We start from the raw sequence: 24,442 nt of genomic DNA on the forward strand, positions 1-24,442 counted from the left end.
CCTGGCCTGGCTCTGCTACTGACCTCTGTGCGACTGTGGCCAAGTCATCCCCACTCTGGCCCTCAGGGGCCGTACCTGTAAAACAAAGGTTTGGCTCAGTGTGTGTTTGGCAGTTGTGATCCACACATCCGCACTGGGCACCTGGAGGTGCTCTGCCGGGGTCTGAGTCCTGCAGTTAGTGGGACAGTCACCTGTTGGCAGCTCACCATGCCCACTCGCCCGTGACCTCCCTGGGGCAGGGACTGTCTGATCCATCTCGTCTGCGCCCCCCGAGGGCCAGCCCGGGCACCGCTCAGTCTGTGTCTGGCTGGATGAGGGAATGAAGGGCCCTCTGGGTGGGGACTGGCTGGCCAGTGTTGCCATCTGCCTGCCCTCCCCCGCGACCAGCTGGGCTCCAAGGCTGTCAGGGGCACAGGCAGGTTTCGTGTGATCTCGAGGAAAGCGGGGTTTGTCAGGGTGACGCTAGACAATAGCAGCCAGGGCTTCTCTTACCAGCGTCCAGCTCTGCCTGCTTGGCCAGGCTGGGCTTCCGGAGGCCAGGGGCCTGCTTGGATTCCTCTCTGCATCCACAGTGCCAGTGCAGGGTCTGGCACAGAGGTGGTGCCCGGAGAGTGGGCAGAGGAGCCGCTTCATTTCTGGGCACCCTCTGTCCCCATTTAAACCTTCATTAGGACAGCCCCTAAGTAAGTCACTGAGACCGAGCCGACGGGGGCCAGGCTGTGCTCCGGGGGAAGAGAGATAAACCTGACTCAGTCCTGACCCTCCACATGCTCCCAGTGTGGCCAAGAAGAGTCTGACAGGCCGACCTAGAGCTACAGTGGGCAAGGGTGTACAGGGCAGTGGAGGACAAGCGGGGGCTGTGGGGACGTGGAGGAGGGCGAGAATAACCGGGGCCATGAGGCAAGCCTGTGAAACCGCAGGCCCTGGAGCCAGACTGCGTGTGTCCAATCCCGGCGTTGTCCTCGATCAGCGCTGCAACGTTGAACAAGCCATTTCATCTCTTTGTGCCTCAGTTTCCTCATCTGTGAAACAAGTAATGCAAGTAGGACCTTAGAACAGTGCTTGGCAGGTAGTGAGTAGTCAATATGTCAGCTAAAGGGAGAAAACAAATGACCAGCCCTCCAGAAGGCGGCAGGCGAGGGACCCCCTACCCACTCCTGGACCTGTGTGGCCCCTGGCGCCTCTTCAGAATTCAAGAGCTCTGCCACCCAGTTTGAACACTGCTGATCTAGGGGGAGACAGGCCCAGAGAGGGACAAATGCTTGTCTGAGGCCACATAGCCAGTGGCAAAGCCAGGACTGAACCCAAGAGTGCCTGCCTCCCAGCCTGAAGCACCTTTCTCCTTCCCTGGCCACCTCCCTGTAAACGTCCCCTCCCTGCCGGCCACTGGCATTGATCACACAAGGCCTGTGGGAAATGCAGCCCAGTGCTTTTCAAAATTTGGCTCAAAGCTAGAGTGCAAGCTGGCTTCACTGATCAGGGCACCAACCAGAGCTGTGCTGGCCTTCTTGGAGTTGGAAAGAGTTTCTCTTTTTAAGTGAATAGTTTGGTTAGCTTTTGTCATTTAAAAATATACCCAGGGAAGTGTGATCAAATGCGTCCTTTTCTTGTATCTGTCATCCAAACAAGAAAGAACCTGGACTGTCCTTTTTGAAAATCACCTACTCTTCTTTGCTTCCCTTCTTACAAAAGCCACTCTTCCCTACTCCCTCAGATCTAAGGCCTCCTTGGGCGTCCCTTCCCCCGACCACTTGATTCAGGCTCGGCGAGCCGAGGAGTCGAAAGAAAGATTTCTTGGACTCTCAAGGTCTGGCAGTAGTACTCCTTTATTCAGAGAATAGCACGGGGACAGGACCCACGGGCAGTGAGGGGCTGCAGCACGGGGACGGGACCCACGGGCAGTGAGGGGCTGCAATGGGTTGAGGGTAGGGCTAAATTTATAAGGCATAGCTATGTGAGTTATTTCTTTACAGAACAAAGGAAAGCTCATGTAAAAAGTCGTTAAAAGGGTATCAGTGCAGGTGGGGTCTGGTTATGGGGTGGTCATATAATTTTGGCTACGAATCAGGTTGGATCAGGCCAGGACATCCTATACTTCCCGGAGGATGGCATAGATGGGCATGTAGGGCAGGATGCCTTGGGCTTCTCTCCCTGGGGCAGCCTTGATCCACATCACTCTCTGTCAGGCTCACTCCTCATCTCTGTCCTGCGTGATTACAACGGCCTCTCCCTGCGTCCTCCTGATGGTTTTGCTGCCTCCCATCTCTCTCTCAACAGAGCTGAGGTGTATTCAGGAAAATCTGTGCACGCCATTTCCCTTCTCCAAACCATCTGTGGCTTCCCAGAATCTGTGGGGTCAGGGCCAAAGTCCTTAGCTTGTCTTCTAAGGTCTTTCATGAGCTTGCCTCAGTTTACCTGTTCAGTTTCACTTCCCTCCTCCTTCCTAGACACAAGTGATTTACACCCTGCAGATGAGACAAGGGAAGCTCAGTATTCAGAGCTCCTGAGAAGGAGGCTAGGAAGCTTGCTGCCGCCGAGGCCTCGGGTTCCTGGCAGTCAGGGCCTGGATTAGCTTCCTGTGGCTGCTCCAGCGAATTACCTCAAACTTAGTGGCTTAAGACAACAGAATTTATTCTCTTTGAGTTCTGGAGGTCAGAAATCCCAACTGAGTCTTGCAGGCTGAAACCCATTCCCTCAGGACGCCCCAGGGGAGGGTCCATTTCCTGTCCCCTCCAGCTTCTGGTGACTGCCGGCATTTCTTGGCTTGTGGTGGCGCCCCTCCTACTTCCGCCTGCACAGCCACATCTTCCCTTCTGGGTCAGGTCTCCCTCTGCCTCCCTCTCATGAGGACTCTTGTGATCACATTTAGGCTACACCTGGATAACCCAGGATCATCTCCCCATCTCCAGACCCTTAACTTAGTCACATCTGCAAAGCCCTTCTGCCACATCAAGCGCCATGCCCAGGTCCATTCAGCGGCAGACCACAGCTCACGAGAAGCAGGATGCATTTCAACAGCTCTCTCACTGACAAGACAGATTTTTCCTGCCACCCTGAAGATCATTACTCACCTGCTGTGTGCAGCTTTCCATCCTTTTAGTTTGCATTTTATGGACGGAGAGATAAGAATTATTCTTTTAAAGCAGGCTAGATTGGATTTCGGCTGACTCTGGCTATGTAACAGAATTACTGAGAAATTAGTTGGTGTCTGTTTTGTTGACGCCTGCGGGCTTTCCAGAAGGAACAGAAGCATTGCGTCCACAGGCTGCACCGGAGCGCGGGTTCCTCCCCACCCAGGAGCCTCCCGCCTGTGTTTAAAGGTCTGGGCCGTTATTTAGTTTAACTTTTCACTGGGGGAAGGAAGCAGGTTTTCTTGTGTCGTCAACCAGCGTGGAGAATTTGCCGTGGGGTGAACTGAGGCCTCCTTGAGCGGGGATGGCTGCGCTGGGTGGTCCGAGGGCAGGGCGTGAGGCTTCCTGCTCTGGGGGTTGAAGAAGAGTCCAACCCCAAGGCAAGTGTCTGTGTGCTCCCCCCTCCCCAGCCCCTACCCTGGGATCAGGAATAATGCCGCAATGAGCATCTTGGGCATGTCTCCCGGTGCACACGCACGTTTCTCAAAGACAAACCTCGGAGCGAGGCGGCTGGGTCACGCGGTGTGTGAACGGTCAACCTTAGACTTGGGTTAAAGCCAAACCGGGGAGCGCTCCCGCAGCGGCGTCCCCGCCCCTCCTCCGCGCGGCCTCCCTCGAGCGCCCCCTGGTGGCAGGGTTAAGAAGGTCAAGAAGAGTGACCTGAGTCCCAGGGGCGGTGCCAGAGCGGAGCTTAGAGGAGTCAGAGATGCGACGCATAGCAACGGACTTAGGAATATGTGCTCACGGTGTTGACAGACTAAAAAGCAACTTGGCCAGTGTGGCCTGAAGGTCGTCGATTTAAAACCTCCGCATGTAGCCTGCCTTCTTACCGCTCTTCACTCGCTCCTGCTCTGGACCCAGGGAGCGGCTCATCTTTCCCCACAAGCGCTGCGCTTCCACCTCCAAGCTTTCGTTTCTCCTCTCTCTGCATCTCCCCCTCGCCTGGATGCCCTGCTCCCTGTTACTCCTCCTCGTTGCCGGAAGCCCCTTTCAAATGCCGCTCCCTTCGCGGGTGTTCTCCGGTCCCTCGGTGGAGGGACAACCTCCGCGCGTCCAGCTCCGCAGCTGCCCTCTGTCTGCGCTACAGCGCTGTTCGCTCTGCCTCACGGTTGTTTCAGTCTGTGATTCATCTCTTCGCTCAGAATTGCTTCTTAAGTTTAAGAAAAGCTATGCAACAGGATGGGAATGAGAAAATAATCCCTTCTATCCCACTGCTGGCACACTTTTGTCATTTTAATGTATTCCTCTCCAGTTTTTCTGTCCACGTGTTTGGAACTGTAGCGCACTTGTGCTGATGTGTCTGACGTTTTTACCCTTATTAGGTCAGAACACTTCTCTCGTGTTGCAGTCTTCATCGCAAGTTTTAATAATTAGGCGCTGTTCCACTGTGCTAGTAACTTTTTGGTTCTAAGTGACAGAAACTCAACCTAAATGAGCTTAAGCAGAAAAGGGATCTTTGTGTGGAGGATATTGGGGCATCTCACAGAAGCCAAGGGTAGGCGTGTGGCTGGGCCTTGGGGACCCCGGAACAGGGATATAAATGCCATGAGGTGTACCCTGTGCCCGTGGCAGCTTCATTCTCTCCGCCCCCCCCTCAGCGGACCAGCTTCCTTTCCCTGTCCACGTGGCAGAAAACACCCACTGATCATGGCCAAGCTCTACACCTGACACTCCAGCCCCCCAGCAGAGACTGGTCCCTCTGTCTCAGAAGAAGACTCCTCTTGGGCGGCTAGGGGCAGGGTCGCACTCTACTAATGTGGCTCATCCTCAGGTAACCAGGTAGCTGGGTGGAGGTGGGATCCTGGGAAGAGCAGTCCGTGGTGAGATTTCCTATTGCTTCTAAATAACTGCCAAGGTAGCAGTAGATTCACATACAGATTTTTCCTCATTTTGAATTATTTTCTTTGGTCCGATTCTCAGAGGTGGGATGATGGGGTCATAAAGTTTGCACATTGTTATATTTGATATTACTACCAAATTGATTTCAAAGAATTATTCAATTCCACTGCCCCATCCGCAGTGTGTGAGAGAGCCATTTCATTGCACCACTGAGAGCACTGGGCATTATGACTTGAAATGGATTTTTTACTATTTTAATAATCGTAAAAAAGATATTTCATTGTAATTTTTATTAGCATTTTTCTGGTTACTGTAAGGCTGGAGATTTCCCCACGTATTTGTTTTATTGGTATATATTCCCTTTTGTGAATGGCCTCTTCCTGGTTTCCCCCATTTATCTAGTGGAGTGTTGATTCTCATTCAGATTTCATTGCCTCCTCCTTTTGTGTGTGCGTTTCACTTTCTCCACCTTTTTTGGGGGGCATGAATCCTGGTGTAGCTTGAATTATAGTTATTTGTGACCATGTCTGATTTTTTTGTTGGACTGTGAGCTCCTGGAAGGCAGAGCCAGGCCTGGGCACCCGCCTCTCGTGGAGCCTCGTCCTAGTAAAGCCCTCAGTGATGGTTGCCTGGATAAATAAGCGTGTGGTTACCGTACGCGTTGTGCAGCCTGCGGGGTGCTGCACACAGGCTACAGGGCTGTGAGGAGCACAGACCTCGTTCGTTAGGACTGGAGGTCTGCCACGTGCTGGAGTCTGGAACACACTGGAGCAGCCTTCTTTGGGACAGTGGAGGAGAGAGAATTACACAGCGACTGCACAGCTAGCGAGAGATCCTACTTCTCCTACAGAGTTCCAGAGAGTTCTATGAACTCCAGTGGGGTGGAAGCACGATCTGACAATATCTAGAGCAGGGATTGGCAAACTTTCTGTAAAAAGCTAGGTAGTAAATATTTTAGACCTTGCAGGCCACGTATAGTTGCTGTCACATAGCCCTCCTGGTGATTTTCTTTTCTGTATTTTTTTTTACAGCCCTTTAAAAATGTAAAAATAATTCTTGCTCACGGGTTGGGCACACACAGCTGTGAGCCTGATTTAGTCTGTAGGCTACAGTTTGCTAACACTAGTCTAGACTCTGGGGTCACAGAATATGACAGCTGGAAGGGCCAACTCCCTCATCATGATATAGATGGGGAAACCGAGTCCCAGAGGGCAGAGCTATGTGTTGGGTCCCCTCGCTGTTACTTGTGCTGAGCCAGGCAGCTGCGGGCTTGCTTGGGCCTTGGCGCGGTCCCCTCTGCCTGTCTTCTGGGCTCACCTGCTCCCGTCCCCTCATCTGTGCCCAGGCTCAGCTGTCCCAGGAACTTAGGGGGTGGTCTCTTACTGGGGCACAGGGCTCCGTCCCTGCCCCTTCCAGCATGGGAATTCTGTGACCCTGTGTCCTCCTGTTGAACTGGGGCTGCGGTGATGGACAAGCTGGAGCAGCAGCATTATTAATTAATGCTTATGTGTCAGAGGCTGAGAATTTTGTTGACTGTAGAAGCGTTTCACTTGTTACAATTGATTTTTAGCAAAAGTGACATTCTTTTTTCAACTAAATCATGTATGGGGCAGAAAATAGTAAATGCAATTGCTTCCTCTCTCCCAAGATAGCTCTCCTGACCAAGCACACACTCAGCAACAGACAGGACCACAAGCTGCTTGTTCGGTCTCCAGAGGCTTCGACAGGCTCAGAGGCTCACCCAGCCTCAGAGCTGTAGGGGCCGTGGGGTGTCCCCCACTCTTCCCACACTGGGCAAAGGGAGGCAGCAGCCCAGAGAGGTGTCCTGCTAGAGCTGTCCTGAGTGGTGTGTTATGCCGGGGTACCAGCGTCCTCACAGACGCCTGGGCAGCGGGCCGTCAGGCCTCTTGGGAACCAACGCCTGCTCAGCCGCGCATCCTGGAGGCTCTGTCTCTGCTCTCAGCTGGCTCTTCCCTGCAAGGAACAGCCACCCCACGCCCAACCTTGTGTTCTCACTACTCTCGCTAGTACTTGATGCCTCAGCTGGGGATGGGCAGACCTGATAATCAGATCTTTAGTTGGGGGGCCAAGGTTCTGGTGTTCACACTGCTTCTGCCAGCAGTCTCCCCCTCGCTCTGGGCCTCAGTTTCTCCTTTAGTACTAAGAGAGGACTGAGTGCTGTTCCTCAGTGCATTTGTTTCTGGCAGCCTGGTGACAAGGCTGACTTGGGACCAGGTTCAGCCCTGAGGGCCACCAGAGTGCTCCTGGGACCCAGGCTGTCCTCACCGGGCGCCGCCCTTCTCCTGCCTCGATGGTCTCTCTGGTCTTTCCTTCTGAGCCCTCTCCTTGCATCTCCGCCTCGCTCATGCTCGATGATCCAGCCCAGCACTCTCTCCACCAGGCCTTCGTACCTGCCTTCCGTCGTCTGGGAATGCCCTTCCTCCCCTCTTCGTGGGGCTAACTCCTGCAGGCCTTGCTGGGTATCCCCTCCTCTGGAAAGCACCCCTCCGCCAAGTTCCCGCTGCTCTTCCTGCGCTGGGTTACGATGGTAGGTTTTGGTGGGGGGAGCCCCAGTTCTGAGTCTTCTCCGTACTCCCATGCCTGTCATGGGTTGGACACCAGGCAGAGAGATGGGTAGACCTGGTAGGAGGCAGAGCACGTATGGGGAGCGAAGAAGATATTATGGAATGACTGAGCCATAGTTTTTTTTCTACACATTGCCCTTCATACCCCACCCCAGGCCAAGCCACGGCACAGCTTGATGAAATATGCTAGAGCTAGCAGTGCTGTCTCCATCATGGGAGTATGCTTCTTATTTTATTGAGGTCATAATAGTTTATAACATTTCAGTTGAGATTTCAGTTGTACATTACTGTTTGTCAGTCACCATATAAATGTGCCCCTTCACCCTTATCCCCACCCCCAACCCCTTCCCCTCTGGTAACCACTAATCTGTTCTCTTTGTCCGTGTGTTAGTTTATCTTCCACATATGAGTTAAGTCAAATGGTGTTTGCCTTTCTCAGTCTGGCTTATTTTGCTTAACATAATACCCTCCAGGTCCATCCATGTTGTTGCGAATGAGACAATTTTGTCTTTTTTTTATGGCTGAGTAGTATTCCATTGTATATATATACCACATCTTCTTTATCCAATCATCAGTCCATGGGCACCTGGGTTGCTTCCACAACTTGGCTATTGTGAGTAATGCTACAATGAACACAGGGGTGCATAAGTCTCTTTGTATTGTTGATTTCAAGTTCTTTGGATAAATACCCAGTAGTGGGATAGCTGGGTCATATGGTATTTCTATTTTTAATTTTTTAAGAAATCTCCACACTGTTTTCCACAGTGGCTGCACCAGTTTGCGTTCCCACCAGCAGTGGATGAGGGTTCCCTATTCTCCACACCCTCTCCAACATTTATTTTTAGTCTTGGTGATTACAGCCATTCTAGCGGGTGTAAGGTGATATCTTGGTGTGGTTCTGATTTGTGTTTCCCCGATGATTAGTGATATTGAGCATCTTTTCATGCACCTGTTGTCCATCTGTATAGCTTCTTAAAAAAATGTCTCTTTGTATCCTCTGCCCATTTTTTGATCGGGTTGTTTGTTTTTCATTTGTTGAGTTGCGTGACTTCTTTATATATTTTGGAGATTAACTCCTTGAGGAATGACTGAGCCATATTTTGTTTTCTAGAAAAAGGAGGTGCTGGAGCTCTGACTGCATCCCCTGCCTGCCCCTCTGCCAGCCCTTCCCCTGAGCTCCAGGGGAAGAAGTGGGGGCAGTGGAGTGGGGGCATCTCACAGGCTGGACAGCAGCACCTCTGGCCCTTCTTGACTATGTGGCCAGCATGTCACTGGCTACTCATGGCCACCCATAGCCACTATCTTGTGCTGTCCACACTTCAGCTTTGCCAGGGAGGCCCAGCAGTAGGATCAGGACTCTAGTGGGAGAGGGTGGCTTCTCCTGGGGGACAGAGGGTAGAAAGAACCCTGGATCTAGAGTTAGGATTCAAGTTAAGTTCTGCCTCTGACTTGCTGGGTGACCTTGGGCAAATCCTATCCCCCTCTGGGCCTGAGTCTCCCCTTCTGTACATCGAGGAGGTCAGAATGGATGATCTCTAAGACCTTTCAACTCAAAAAGGAGGTCCTGAGACTCATGTCCTGGGAGATGGCGTAGAGACAGAAGCCGCCCCATGGCAAGAGGACAAACATTGCAGTGATTCACTGTCCTGCGGCTGTTCTGGGAATGGGTTGTCACGTGTAGGGGCTGAGGCTCCACACCATTCCAGCAATCTGGATGAAGGGACCCAGAAGCAGGCACATACTGGCCAGGGTAGCAACACATGGCACACCACCACGCCCGGGAGATGGGTCTCTGAGTGCTGCTGTCACTCAGGGGGGCGCTTAGACCTGGGGTCCTGGAGGTGCCTCTTGCTCAGGTCTGGGTGCGTGTGAGCACGTGTGAATATGGACGTGTGCGGGAATGAGCCGGTATGCCCGTGAGCGTGACCCTGCGTGTGAACATATGCCACTGTGTGCGTGTGTGGCATGTAAATGAATGAATGTGAATGTGAGCGTGTCTGGGTGTATTGAGGACAAAGCATTTTGTATTTTGTCTAGCTTGCCTCTGTCTCAGGCAAACCAAGCCCTGGTGTTTCTTTGTTTATTTTCACATACGTGCGTGCATGTGTGCACGTCACACGCACACGCTGAGCCTAAAGGAGTCAACTTGAAGCAACATCCCTACCTAACGCGCCGCCACCCCATCCTGTGATCAATCCCATTCTTACATCCCTTTCCTCAGATAGCGCTTCTCAAACTTTAATGTGCAGGAGCCCCTCGGGGATCTTGCTAAAATGCAGGTTCTGATTCAGTGGGTCTGGGGTGGGACCTGAGATTCTCCGTTTCCAACAAGCCACCAGCCCATGCTCATGCGGGTCTCCGCTCCACACTCCGAGCCGCCTGTACTTTGGGAGCAAGGCTGTAGATCAGGGATCGGTAAACTATGGCCCGTCGGGCAAGTCTGGGCCCCCTCTGTTTTGTAAATGGAGTTTTATTGGAACCAGAGTTGGCAACAGAATTTATGGAGACCAGTGCAGTATGAAAATGTGGGTCCCCCTGGTTCAAAAATTATGAAGAATTTCATGACGGCGGCAGCGGAACGTCCAGCTAAGCCTGGGCCTGTTAAACGCAGGAACCTGAGCAACTGCCCGGGTCGAACACCAAGCAGCCAGCCCTGGCAGGCACACAGGCGCCGCCATTTGTTTCCCCGTCGTCTGTGGCTGCTTTTGCGATACAACGGCAGGGTTAAGCGGTTATCACAGAGACCGTACGGCCTACGAAGCCTAAAACATCCACTCCAGCCCTTTTCCAGAAAAGTGTGCAGACCCCTGTCTGGACACGGGCTCTCAGGCGTGGCTGGGCATCCGAATCACTGGGTGAGATTTTAAAACACTGATGCCTGGGTCCCTCCCTCAGAGAGTCTGAGTTAACTGGTCTGGGGGAGGCCTGCACATGAGGGACAGAGAGGCGCCAGCTGCTCTGGTCATCCTCAGGCAGGTCAGGGCTGAGAACCCCCGCCCCAGACCGTCCACGTTTGCCAAGCTTCGCTTCACACCATGGGTCCTGTTAGAAGCGCTGGCTCCCAGGAGCTCTGGGCAGCAAGTCTGCTGTGAACCTGGCTCCGACCACAGTCCTGAAGAATTTGGGCTCTTTTGGTGTCTTCCCAGAGCAAACATGGAGTCCTGGAGGCTGGTCTAAATCCACTGATGCTGGGTGCGTGGGGGGACCAACCACGCTGGTTTGCTCAGGACCGAGGGCTTCCTGAGGTGCAGGACTTTCTCTGCTAAAACCAGGACGCTTGGTCGCCTTGCCCTCGGTGCCCCCGCTTTGCTCGAGAGGTCAAGTGCAGCCAGGTCCTGCGACGGCTCCGCCTCCTCCGAGCCCCCTGTGTTGGTCTTGTTCAGCTGTGGTGGGACCAGCTAGGGCCCTGAGCACCCGGGGCTCTGCAGAGCTGTGTCCTCCCGGCACAGTTTCAGACAAAACCCCCAAATGCCTATCTCAGTTGTAAGTCACTTCTGACATAACCCATTTATGGTCTAGGTTTTGAAACGCACAGGGGATGGATTCTCCCGAGATGAGAAATGACTGGTACCGTTGAGTGGGGTGGCCCCATCAAACTCCCAAAGCCCTGTAGTTGAAGAACCAGGTCCAACTGTCTCATTCTCTCTGACTCTGGACAAGTGTAATCTGAATTCCCTGGTCTTCATTGCCCATGGGTGCAAAAGAGGTTATATTAACAATAGTAAATTAAATTCTGCTGGTTCTTCAGCCACATCTCAAATTGTTTCCAGGTTGTTTGCTGAGAGTGTCCCATATGTGTTCACACAACGGGATGTAAATAGAGATGGTGTTATAAACGTTAAGGAAATGCCTTTAAAAAGAGGAAGAGGTGCCCTTCTTTCTCACTTCCTGCTTGCTGGAATGCAGCTGTAATGAGTGGAGGTCCAGCAGCCATTTTGGACCATGAGTCGGCTTTGGGAATGCATGGTAGGATAATAAGATGGAAGGAACATGGCTCCTTGACCCTGTGGGATGGCACACCAGCCCAGTATTTCCTGTTGCTGGACTTCTCAAAAGTAAGAGAAGAATAAAACTTACCTTAAGACGCTATTTTTAGGGGCTTTGTTTTCCTCAAAGCTGAACCCAACCTCAATCAATACTGGTGTCAAAATGGAACTTTCTCCTCTGTCCTCCCGGCCAGAGCCTGGCTGTGTCCGTGCTGAAGTGAGGACCATGTGTCCCTCCCCAGCTCTGCTGCCCACCGTTTCCCTTGGGCTCCCCAGCAGAAGGTCCCCAGCTTCCCAGTGCAGCGCTGCTCGCTGCTGTCTGTTTCTCCTCTGGCAACGCGTTATTCTGGCCTTCTCATACTTTGCCGAACACAGGAATCCCACTGGGGCTTGGTCAAGTGCAGGTTCTGACTCAGCAAGTCTGCAGGTGGGGCTGGAGAGTCTGCATTTCTAACAAGTTTTCAGTTGGTGTTGCAGACCATGATTTGAAAACTAAGCTGTTGGGATGCTCGCCTGCGAGCTTCTTGAAGGCATGGACCATGTGGAAGTCACCTGTTTCCACGATGCTTGGCACATAACAGGTGCTCAGTGTGTGCAGAAGACTGACCGAGTGGTCGGCAGTTAGTGCGCCAGATGCCCAGGCGTCCTGCAGAGAGGAGCAGCCGCTCTCTTTACTGTGCGTGTCTCAAATTCATCTTCACTGGAGCCCTATCTTCAGACATGCTGTCAACATCCTGTGGAAATCGTGCTCTGAGAAACCCACTTGGCGGACTCTGATTTTGGGAGGTCTCTGCGACCCTGTGACAGTGCGAGCCAGTCTCCATATGGGAGTCTCGGTGCCAGGATTCTGTTTGGGTGTCTGCTTCAGCAATCAGGAGAAATTGTTTCAGCCCAGACTCCCTGTACCCCCCAGGGCCTGCAAACTCCTTGAAGGGACATATTAAATATATTAAAATATAGGAGCCAGTGCAATTACTAAGGTGTTCATCTTTCCTCTTCCTCGGCAGTGCCCATCAGGCCTATGACCCCCTCAGGGCCATGGGAGCCTGAGTTGTTTGCCAGTTAGCATGTTCCTGTGGATTTGTTCAAATGTGTGTGTTCCCAGGCTGAGCCCCGGCGGAAGTGCCGGGGAGGAAGCTGAAGGAGTCTGAAGCTGGGGAAAAGGCTGCACCTCCTCCAGGGATGAGGCTGCTGAGGTGAAGCCTGGAGCTGTTTCCTGTAAGAGGAGCCTGCTGGGCTCTGGGGGGGCTGCCTTTGCCAGCTTCAAGGGAAGGAGGGCAGCCGGGAGCTGGGGCTTTGTCATCCCTCTGCGGGAGCATCCTCAGAAATGCAGGCCTGGCTGTCTGCTCAGGAGCCCTAAGGGTGGCCTGTAGCCCCCAAGGGGTCGAATTCGCTGGTTCTAGTCATGGGGTCTACACAGTGCATCCCTTGGACTAGAACTTGGACATCTAGCCCTTTGTCCTCATTTCGGGTCTTCCCATCAACTCTGGATCCATAGGGACAATCCTATTCAACATCCTCTTATGTGTGTCAGAAGATACGGCCCCTAGGAAGCCACAGGAGTAGAGGGACAGGCATTCTTTAAAGCGCCACAGAATGAGATTTTAAAAAAAGATTAAATGAAAAGGGAATTAATGAGAAAAGGAAACACTCACTGTAAGAGAAACTAAAAATGTAATCACAGAATTAAAACTCACCATTAATCCCTTGGTGAGATTAAAGAGCAGAATTGGTACTGTAAAATATTAAATCAGTGCTGTAGAGGTCAAGGTTGAAAAATCTCATCAAAAGTGTAGGGAAAAAGAAAAAGAAGTTGAAATGACGAGAGGAAAGTGTATAGGTATGGAGATCAGAGAAGAAGGCAGTGCCAGCAGGCACTCGATGCTTCTGAGGGTGAGTGGAGAGAAGCGCCCCCAACAGGTGAGAGAGGACCACACTAATCCTGAGTGTGAGGCTGGGAAGGGAGAAACGCGTGCCAGGCAAACATCGCTGAAAATGGACAGATACCCAGGCACCTCACCAAAAGAATCAGGATTTAAAAAATCCTGCAAGTATATACGCAGAATAAAGAGGAAACCCATGAAGGAAGAAAAATCAGCCTGGCTTCAAACTCTTATTGCTCTCACGTCCAAAGGAGGACGTCTGCAGCATTTTCAGGAGAATAAAGAAAATATTGTGATCCAATAATTAGATGCCCCACCAAGGTACATTTAATGGACCTTATACTAATGTTCTCAGGAAGGAGACCTCAAATATTTAAGGTTTAAAAACACCCTTTACCCTTTTGAACAAGGATCTTGGAGAAGTATTCAAGACCGTCACGAAATGAAGCGAATTTAAGAACTGAGAGTGGAGAAGCCGCGTACAAAGGGACAGGGGTAAGTGCCTGTTAGAGAAAATCTAAGAAGTTGTAAATGTGGTACAAAATTTAATGGAAGTTAAAAAGATTCTCAAAGAGGCAAGAGGACTTAGGAAATACTGACTTTCTCTTGCCTGATATTTAGAAAAAATATGGGTTAAAGAATACTTTCAAAAAAATTAAAAATAAACTGTTGAAATATAGATAGAATATATATAATATATAAATATACATAATATAGAGTGCATTTAATGTATAATTACATAACATACAATGTAATATGTATGTATGTATACACACACACACGCTCTCTCTCTCTCTTTCTAGGGAAGATAAAAAGCAAAGACTACGTGGTCCATACACCAAACAGTAAACACTAGAAAGAACAGGAAAGAACTAAAATATTCTTTAGGTGATAGATACAATACTAAATATCTGTCAAATAATTAATGTAAATGCGTTACATTTCTTTATTTTAAGAAATAAACTCTTGGACTGTGCGCTGCCTAGAAAAGAAACTTTCAAACAAAGCGAGACAGGAATGTAAGAAGCACACGGGGCCCAGCAGCCCCACTCCCGGGCGGTCACCTAAAGGAACCGAGAGCAGGGACGCGAACGGACTCTTGTACACCGATGCTAAGAGTTGCGTTGTTCGCAATAGCAAAAGGTGGAAACAATCCAAGTGTCCACCAACAGATGAATAAATAAACCAAATGTGGTGCACATGTGCAAAGGAACATTATTCAGCCATGAAAAGGAATGAAGTTCCGACACATGCTACATGGGTGAAGCCTGAGCACATTATGCTCAGTAAGAGAAGCCCAATACAAAAGGATAAATGTTGTATGATTCCATTTATATGAGGTGCTTAGACTAAGCAAATTCCTAGAGACAGAAAGTTGATTAGAAGTTAACCAGCAGATTTGTTGTTTGGTAGGTCCTTTAAGCTGGTTCCTGTGTCTTTTTGACTCGTCTCTGTCATTCTTTGAGTACTTCTTGCTTTCTAGAATGACAAGATGTACTTTCCCCTTCTAAACCCTGGAGTCAGCTATTTCTCCAAGGAGTCCTTGTCCCTTTCAGTGGAGAATGGTGTTTAGAGCCCACATCTGGGCACAAGTTGTGCTCATTGCTACGGTGTCACTGCTCCCAGCCCCTTTCAGTAGAATTAGTGAATTAGCTTGGCCTCCCAACCGTGGAGTTTGCAGTGGCTCTCCCTCTGCTGAATGTGACAGAAATTGGGGGACAGGCACCAAAGGAGCTTTTTTCTTAACCCCTGTCTGTCCTACAAATAGAACAATTTTGACAAAACCCTCCATTTGAGTCACACCCAAGGGGGACTAAAGCCTCCTAGCTCACTGTTGGCTATTAAAATGTCACTTAACTCTCCTACTCACCCTGAGCTCTAGCAGTGGCCTTACTCTTGTCTTGGCTCAACTTTTCTCTCCATAGTTGACAATCATGGGTCTAAGGCATGGCAGGACCCAGGCCTCCTCCCAGTGAGGGTGGGGGAGTGGGGCAAGTGTCGCCAGGGAGCTCATGTCCCTCAGCAAGTCCTCATTCCAAGCAGGGACAAAGAAAGGCAAGAAATGCCAGCTTTGAAGTTCCTGCTGCTCACTCCCAGGAGAGGGAGCTGCCGCGGCACGGGGGCCTACAGCAGTCAGGGCTGGGAAGAAGCTCTGATTCTGGAAATCCAGAGGAAAGCATGACTTCAGACTCCTTTTCTAAGAAAGGGCCCTTTGCTACCCACATGGAGTGACCTGTAGACAAGGTTGTTATTTCTCATAGAAATAGTCAGTCCTTCTCTGTCTCTCTTCCTTGTCCCCAGGCCAGAGCAAAGCCCGTAAGTGATTCCCAGAGAGGAGAGGTCAGGAAAAGGAGTCCTATGACCTGGGGGGTGGTGCCCTCAGGCCTGGGTCCCCCAGTAGTCATCAGCCCCTTCCTCCCATACTTCTGAGGACTTGGATGTGCTTCTTGCCTCATCGCCATTGATTCAAATCTGCCCGCTGTGCCTGTTGCTTGGGTCAGATGGCCATTTTGAATTCAGACATCTCATACCCTGTAGACAGCAGCCCGTTGTGCCTGTCTTACTCTCTCTGTAGCTCGTGGAGTCTCCCTCAGCAGCTTTATTGAAATTTAATACACACCATACAATTCACCCATTTAAAGTGTGTACAAGTCAACAGTTTTTAGTAAATTCCCAGATTTGTGCAACTATCACTATAGTCAATATAAGAACATTTTCATCACCTCAAAAAAAGAAACTCTGTACCCTTTAGCTATCACCTATGTATCTCCCCATCCCCTGGCCCTAAGCAGCCACTAATCTACTCTCTCTGGCTGTGGAGTTCCCTGTCCTGGACTTTCCTGAGTGGACTCATGTAGGATGCGGTCTTCTGTGACCGGCCTGATTCACTTAGGGTAAGGTTTTCCAGGATCATCCATGTTGTGGGGTGTAGCAGTGCTTTGTTTCTCCCGCTCTTCCCTCGAGGGTGGTGAGCAGGCCAAGGGCGGCTTCACGGAGTGGAAGACTATCTCCGGAGACCCCCAAGCCCAGGCTCAGGGAGAACGTTGCTTCATTTCCAGTGGGGCCTGGCTCATTTCAAGGCATTTCATTCACCTCCTCCTTAGGCAGCTGGTGCCCCAGAGACCCGTAACTTCTGGTAAGTACTTGCTGGCCTGGTGCGGATTGTCTTTGTACTCTACAGACAAGCTTCTGCCCAAAGCCACTGACACCCCTTGATCTTACCAAAGGACGTCTGCTGTTTCCAGGCATTCTGGGTGTCCTCAGCCTGCTCACCCTGCCATGGAGAGGAGCGAAAGGTATTTGTAGGTGTCCGCACATTTCTGAAGCTCTTCTGTCTGAGTTCTAAGCTTTTCTCAGTAGTCTTAGCTAAGGAAATGTTCTTGACACACTTGGACCTGGGCACGCTGCTGCCCACGCTATAACTGAGGTTTTAGACTGGTAGGAGGTTGGCCAGGACTTTTTAATAACCGTGATCTGTTCAAATGTCATCATGGGGCAGGAAGGAGAGATTTAACAGAATTTGTTTGAAGGTAAGCAACTGGACAAAAAAAGAAAATCATTTTATGTTTATGCCGACTTCAGACTCTTCAGTAAACTGGCTACACACTTAAGAACGCGGAGGCAGAAATCCCAAATGAAACAGTGCTCAGTCCAGTAGCATGTTAAAAGAATAATACATTATCGTAAAGTCAGTCTTATTTCAGGAATGGAAAGATGACTCAGAATATAAGTGCATTAATGCAATTATCACAGCAATAGGTCAAAAGAACAATTTTGGCAGTAGTTTGGGAACCTGTTCACACGAGGCATTTTTATGTCCCCAGCACAGGTGCCAAACAGGAACCAACAAAGGCCGTTTGTGATGGCTGTTGATGCTGCTTTGATAGAATTGACCTCAAAGAAGCCATTTGATTTTGGGGTGGTGACGAGTGTGCTTCATGTGAATAAAAAGCCACATGTGCATGGTTCTTTGGCAGCAGGGGAAGTCCAGACACGCGTGAACGATTTCTTGAGTGTAGAAGAGAGTCCCGAATTCGAGGTGACAAGAATTGCATTTGAGAAAGTCTTCAGGCTCCACCGGTAATTCTCAGTGGGGCTTAGCAAGGCGTTTCAAAGACCAGGAAAGGGAAAGTGTAAACACCGGAGCAGCACAAAATGCAGCCCAAGGACGGCTAGGCCAGGGATCCTCAGGGCTTCAGGGCAGACGCCGGACGTGGCTTCCAGACCTCTCAAGACCACAAGAGACTGTGCTGTTTGATTCTCCAAGATGGCTCTCGGCATGTTGTTTAATGTAATTTACATACAACATCACCAATTTTAAGTGTACAACTCAATAGTTTTGACAAACGTTTTCAGCCATGTAACCGTGACCACAATCAAGATATGAAACTTTTCTGTCACGGTAAACACTTTCCTGGGGACTCTTTACAGCCAGTTCCCTTTGTGCGCTCGGTCACTGCAACCGCGGATGTGCTTCTAGTTGTGCCTGCTGTGGGCTCTGGATCTGACTCCGTGCTTCGCCCTCAGCTTCGCGTCACATCCTGCAGTCCTGGCTGCCTCTGCCTCCTTGAACTCTGATCGACCCCTCAACCCAGTAGGTCTGCTGGTTTCAGCTTGGGTCCCCCTCCTGTGCTGTGGCCTGGAAACTCCCTCAGGAAGGTAGCTGGGACAACTGTGGGCCTCCCCTGGGGACCTTCCTGTATCAGGAGTCACAGTCCTGGACCCTGGGTCCAATGGCTGTACAAGAGTTTACCCACTTTGTTTGGTTTTCAGTTGTTTAGGCGAGGAGGACAATTTCTGTAGCAGCTGACCCTTCGAGAGCAGAAGTGCGAGTGTTCTGACTCCTAGCTGGCTACCTGCCTGATGATCGCGTGTTCCCTGGAGCCACCAGAAGAAAGCGCTTCAGGTGCATTCGGGCAGCTGGCCCCTCCCCTGAGGCAGGTGTTCAGTTTGAGTTAAAATGGAACAGTTGTGTTTCCGGTTTGAAACTCACTGCCTCCTCGAGGCGTGAAGAAATATACAGATGCCTTTTAGTCATAATCATTCATTTTGAAGTAATTTCAAATTTGGTGAAAAGTTGCAGGACCAGTTGTACAAAGAACTCTCATGATTGTCAGCTGTCCCAACAGAGTCTCTGTTCCGTCTCTGCTCCAGGACCAAGCCAGGCCAATGGGTTGCATTCAGCAATCACGTCTCCTCCGTCTCCTTCGGTCTGGGACAGCCCCTCAGTCTTTTCTGCTCATGCAAATCCCCGACAGTTTTAAAGGGGACAGGCCTCTCGTTCTGGGGCAGATTCCTCAGTCTGAGTCCAGCAAATCTTCCTAGCCTCCAGACTTGGGCCTTGCTTTCTTGGCAGAAATCATGTAAAAATGACACTAGATTCTTTCAATGTACCATGTCGAGGAGCACACGATGTCAATCGTCCCACCACTGTTGATTTAATTTTAGTCACCTGCTTACATTGTTGTCTGCCAACTTTCTCGATAAAAGCACTGTTTTACCCTTTGTAACCCGTGGGCACATGTTCTGAGGCCGTGCCAATATCCACAGGTGCATTTTCCAGGGAGTAAACCATCTGTGATCTAACTTTGCCCTAAAGAATAACAACGATAGGGGCTGCCCCATGGCCGAGCAGTTGGGTTCATGCACTCCGCTGTGGCGGCCCGGGGTTTCACTGGTTTGGACCTGGCGCTGCTCCTCAGGCCACACTGAGGTGGCATCCCGCTTGGTAGAGCTAGAAAGACCTACAACTAGAATATACACCTATGTACTGTGGGGCTCTGGGGAGAAGAAGAAAAAAAAGAGATTGGCAACAGATGTTAGCTCAGGGCCAATCTTTAAAAAAAAAAAAAAGTGAATAACAACGATAGAGCAGGAGCTATCATCCAATGAGCATCTGTTGTATGCCAGGCACCACGCCAAGCACATCACACATCTTAATTTAATCCTCACATTCTGTGTGTTAGGTACCACTTTCATTCCCGTCTACAGATGAGGAAACTATCTGTGGCGATGGTTTTGGAGTAGCACACATCAATGCTACCTACTCAGTCTCCTTGAGTACTAAAAGATTTTTTCCACTGAGTGCAAAAAAACTATAGAAGACGTTAGGCAAGGAAGCGTTAAAGGCACCAAGCAGAAGCGGTTGAATTTTTCCCTTGTAGCTCTCAGGATCCTGTTTTTGGCAGCTAATAACCCAGAGGTTGCATTTGAGGCTTTAGTAGCTAATACGCCTTAAAATCTGCAGGTGTTTTAAAACTGGGTCAAAGACATTTATTTAAAGCCACTGAAGTTGTCAAAAATAAACCCCACTAAACCTCATTATTTCTACCCATGTTAGGTCAGGTCATGAAAGGAAAATGAAAGATAGTGACTAAAAATGTCAACCCAGTCAAAGCCTTCTGGAAATTTGCCAGCGCAGCCACCAGCCCCAAAGAGACCTAGAATATCATCTCCACGGATAAAGATAAAACCCACCACAGGCATTATTAAAATATGAGAATTGATGGAACAATTTGGATACTGGTCAAAAATTATGAGACTAAAATATTTTCAAATACCCTTGAGAAAGAAACCATAATTTTCTCCCATATTAATTATAAATTAAGCACTGTCTATCAGTCTCTGTTTCAGTTCTTAATGAGTATTTTTATCTGAGTTCATTTTTATTAAATCTCCCTTGGGAGAAGAATGGTGGATTTACAGATATTTTACCAGGGCCCATTTATTATGGGCCATTTGCTATGGTCATAAATTTTGCGGTTGAGTGACAACGAGGGAGGAAGGAGATGAGCAAGAAGTGGATTGAGGCTGAGAAATAGGGTGGGATTATAAGCGGGCTTGCACAGAGAACAAAGAGCTTTTACATTTTGATACAGCTCAAGATGACCTTAAAATGGCCTTTGAATGAAAATAGCGACATTCAAATGGACTGTTTCACTTGTATGCCTGTTGTAACGGTCCCCCAAGTTCAAAGGGCTTGTGGCATTCACAGGCAGAAAAGTGTTGGCTCTTTCTGAAGACCCTAAAGGCCCTGGATCCGATGCTGTGAGGCTAGCGTGCTGAACCAAAGTCCTGAGCTAGCGCGTGAGCCTGGCGGACTGCCTGCATCCAATGCCCACTGGGGTTTGTGTCCTCAATTCATCACTTAGCGACAGACTCTACTTAAGTGATAAAACTTTGTTTTACTTTCTGATTGTTGTGTGTGTGTAATCAATGGAGAGAAAACTTTAATAAGATCTTCAAAAGGCAATTAACTAGTAGTGGGGGTGGGGAGTTGGGAGTACAGAAAAGACCAATATCTTGTTGGAAATGTGGTTCCAGAAGTCATGAACCTACATTTCTGAGTTCATTGTTTTGGTGGTTTGGAAAAGTTTGGAAAGTATGGCAGAAATGGCTTATTTCCCTTTCTTCTGTGTGATAGAAATGAGAAGGTTTTTGAGTACATGGCTGCCCAGAAGGCAGCTGCGTTTCCCAGACTTTGCTGCGGCTGGTGACAGCCGTGTGATAAAGTTCTGCCCGACGAAATGTAGGTGAAGTGTGCAGCCTGCCGGTTGTGTTCTTAAAGGGAAGGGCGTGTTCTCCCCTGCCCCTTCCAGCTGGCTGGAATATGGTCACGAGGTGAGGCATCTTGGACCAGGTGGACGAGGGAGTCCCAGAATGCTAGAGCAACAAGAAAGAGGAAGCCTGGGCCCCTGGCAACCTCACAGCTGAGCTGCCGTACCAGGCGAGACTTTTCCACCCGGGAGAAATGAGCTTCTCTTTTGTGTAAGCGGCTGTTGTCTGGATTTCTGATGCATGTATCTGGACCTGTGTCTTAACCAATCCCGTAGGGAAGCCAAAGATCGATTGTGCCCGCTCCCATGCTCATCTTCATCACCCAGCTCTGAGCTCCTGCTGACGCTCTCTCCCCATGTTTCCCTCCAGTTCCTCAGGGTGGCCCAGAACTGCGCTGGGCCCTGGTGCAGAATAGGTGCTTGTGAATAGTTATTGACTGACTGAATGAACGTGCTACGATGTAGGCCAGCCTGTGGTGGCAGCTGTGATGGATGCATCAGAAGAGCTGTGGAGAGGAATTTACATCTAGGAATTTGTGTTTGGCTGTTTGTAACAGAGAACCCAAATGATGGCTTAACCATGTAGTTATTCATTCTCTTCACACGGGGAGGGGCGGGGGCGGGTGGCTTCAGAATTGGGTTTGGTGGTTCAGTGGTGTCAGGCCCTCTTCCTCATGGTCACAAGATGGTAGCCAGACTCAGACTATCATGTTTATGTTCCAGGGAAGCAGGAAGGTAAAAATGTTGAAAGGGAAAGCCAGCCAAGCCTGTCCCCTGCTGAAGGGCTCAGGCCACTCCTGATGTTTGCAGGGCTCAGGACAAGAATGCAAAGGGAGACCCAGCTACCATACGTTTATCTATGTAAAAGTTGTATTTCAAGCCAACAGACTCTTAAATAACATATATTCATCTTCCTGCCTTGATCAACAGACCTTCAGAGAGGCGGGATCAAGGATATATGTCAAACTATAATTTTTATATGACTGAGAATCAACAAGGCACCGAAAAGAAGTGAATTTAATTAAGACTGAATACATCTGGGTATTCTGCTGAATGAATAATAAGATCAAGGTATACATAATTCATCATTTATTATATATTTATTCCATAAAATTTATGTTTCTTGCTTTCATCTCAGCAAAATACAATCATGTCATCATCAAGATTTTCACAAATTTATATTGTATTCACAGTAATGCTCTAAAGCAGGGGTTGGCAAAATATGACCTGCAGGCCGACTGCCTGTTTTTGTAAATAAAGTTTTATTGGCACACAGCCATGCTCACTTTTTTACACGTTGCCCATGGCTGTTCTCCTGTTACAGCGTCGGGGTTGAGTGGTTGTGACACAGACGACATGGCCTACAAGCCTAAAATACTTACCCTCCTGTCCTTTAAGAAAAGTTTGCTGACCCCTATCTAAACGATTAAAAAATAAAATGTAATTGTAGTGAAAGTATACAGAATTTGAATATATTTTCATCAAAAAGTTTAAGTTAAAAATAAGTGTTAGTTAAAATGAACATAAAAACCAAAGAATTAAAATGATTTTTCATATACATTTCCTAGAGAAGTTATTTTTCTTCTGAAGTCATAATTATTTAACAAATTAAAAGGTAAAACACAAATCATAATTCATGTATATTATTTACATAAATTTATTTTATTTAAAAATTTTAGTTGAATAAATTTTATTAAACATTTCTGTGAAAATAAAACTTGGCATTCTATCGTCCGACATCCACGTGTTGCCAAGACAAATCTTCACATCAGGCTTCATGCACATTCTGTCTGGACTGACGTATGCACAAATTTGAGAGTAATAGCAATTGTTGAATACGGCAACGTGTCCTGCAGCCGCCATGTACAGCTGCTGTGAATGCCCTGCTAATAATGAGTGCTTCCAGAAAGCGGATCAGAACTGGAAAAGGAACAAGAAAATGGGTCCTTGGCTCAGCAGGGAAATGATACTTTGTTGTAAGAATATAATGTCCATGCTATGTGCTGGGAGGAAACTGATAAGGTAACTTGTTTCTTCCGTCACCTCAGCTTCTGCCATTCAGTCCTTCTTGGTTTCTGAAGCAGCGCCCATCTCAAGCCATCAGGTGCAGAAACACAAAATTTCCAGACTCGGTACGATTCAAGGAAATAGGGCACGAGATGTGGAAGCGAATCTCTCTGCAGCCTAAATGGTGTTTGTAAAAAGAACAGGTGTTTAGGCAGTGTGTCAGTGCTGAGCACTTGATCCCAAAGGATACTGACCAACCTTGTGTTTGTCAAGAATTATGTGTGTGTGTGTGTAATATACAAAGCCTTCTAAAGCACAGGGCCCGAGTGGGATCTGAGGACAGACAGTGCTAAAAAGGTTTTCTTGGGAACCTCACCCAAATGATTTCTGCTTACATCTTATCGGCCATGACTGTGTGCTGTGGCCACCGATGGCTGTACTGGAGCCCAGCACACTGTCAACTCTTGGAAAACCAGGAAGAAGAGAATGACTGTGGGGTTGGCTATGAGTAGTCTCTGTCACACTGCCCTCTCCTCTCCGCTCCTTCTCTCTGGCCTTGAGCTTCTCCTCCCTTCTCCCATATACAGGTGCTCCCTTGCAGTGCCTCCCCACTGAGGCGAGAGCCTCCATCTGTGCCTTTCCTGGGCCAGGGCTGAAATGCGGGGAGTGGGAAACCCCAGGCAGGCCCTCTGTGCTCCCTGGGCCATGCCTCCAGGAGCACGCCATCGCCTGTGGGCCCAGTGGTTGTCACAGCGTTGGCATGAGCAGTACCGGCGAGGCAGGTGCTGCCTGTCTCCCTGCTCCCCCTCCACCCAGGCATGAAGGAACCTTGTCACCAACTAGCTATATACTATTGTCCTCTAAAGAGCTGGCAGAAGGGTTTGCTGTGTTCCTGTTGGACCTACAGCAGCATCTTCCTCTGGGAAGATGAGGGCCCTGCCCAGACCAACCACAGGGATCCAGCTTGGGGCGCAGGGGTGCTCAGTCAGGTCCCCCTCCACTCTGGAGCCCTGCCCCTTTCAAAGTTAATGTAATGAAGACAAGGAGATTTTGGGGAGCATGATTCAAGACTAGGAAGGAGAAAGATTTTTTTCCATAATCAGTTACTGGAGATGCGCCAGCAAAAAAATCACCTTTTGTGTACTCAGAAGTAGGAGTGTTCCAGATACTTCGCCTGAGGTTAAACCACCCAGCTCCCCTTTACCCTTGGGACTTGGAGCATCTGCTACCCCACTGAGTGGCAAAACTCAAGCTAGGTAAATAGTGACTGGCAGCTGAAGCTGGAGGCTGGCATGTAGGAGGAGGCGGGAACTCTGGGGGAAGACATGGGGCTCGCAGGAGCCTGGAGCAGTTGGGGTGAGAGAGTGAGAATGTACGGGAGATTGGCTGGGCGCCTACTATGCGTATTTGTTCTGCCGACGGAGGGATCAGGCCACTCTCCCCTCTTGAAACCTC

Source organism: Equus przewalskii, chromosome 26 (genome assembly GCF_037783145.1).
Source record: "Equus przewalskii isolate Varuska chromosome 26, EquPr2, whole genome shotgun sequence".
Classification (NCBI taxonomy): domain Eukaryota; kingdom Metazoa; phylum Chordata; class Mammalia; order Perissodactyla; family Equidae; genus Equus; species Equus przewalskii.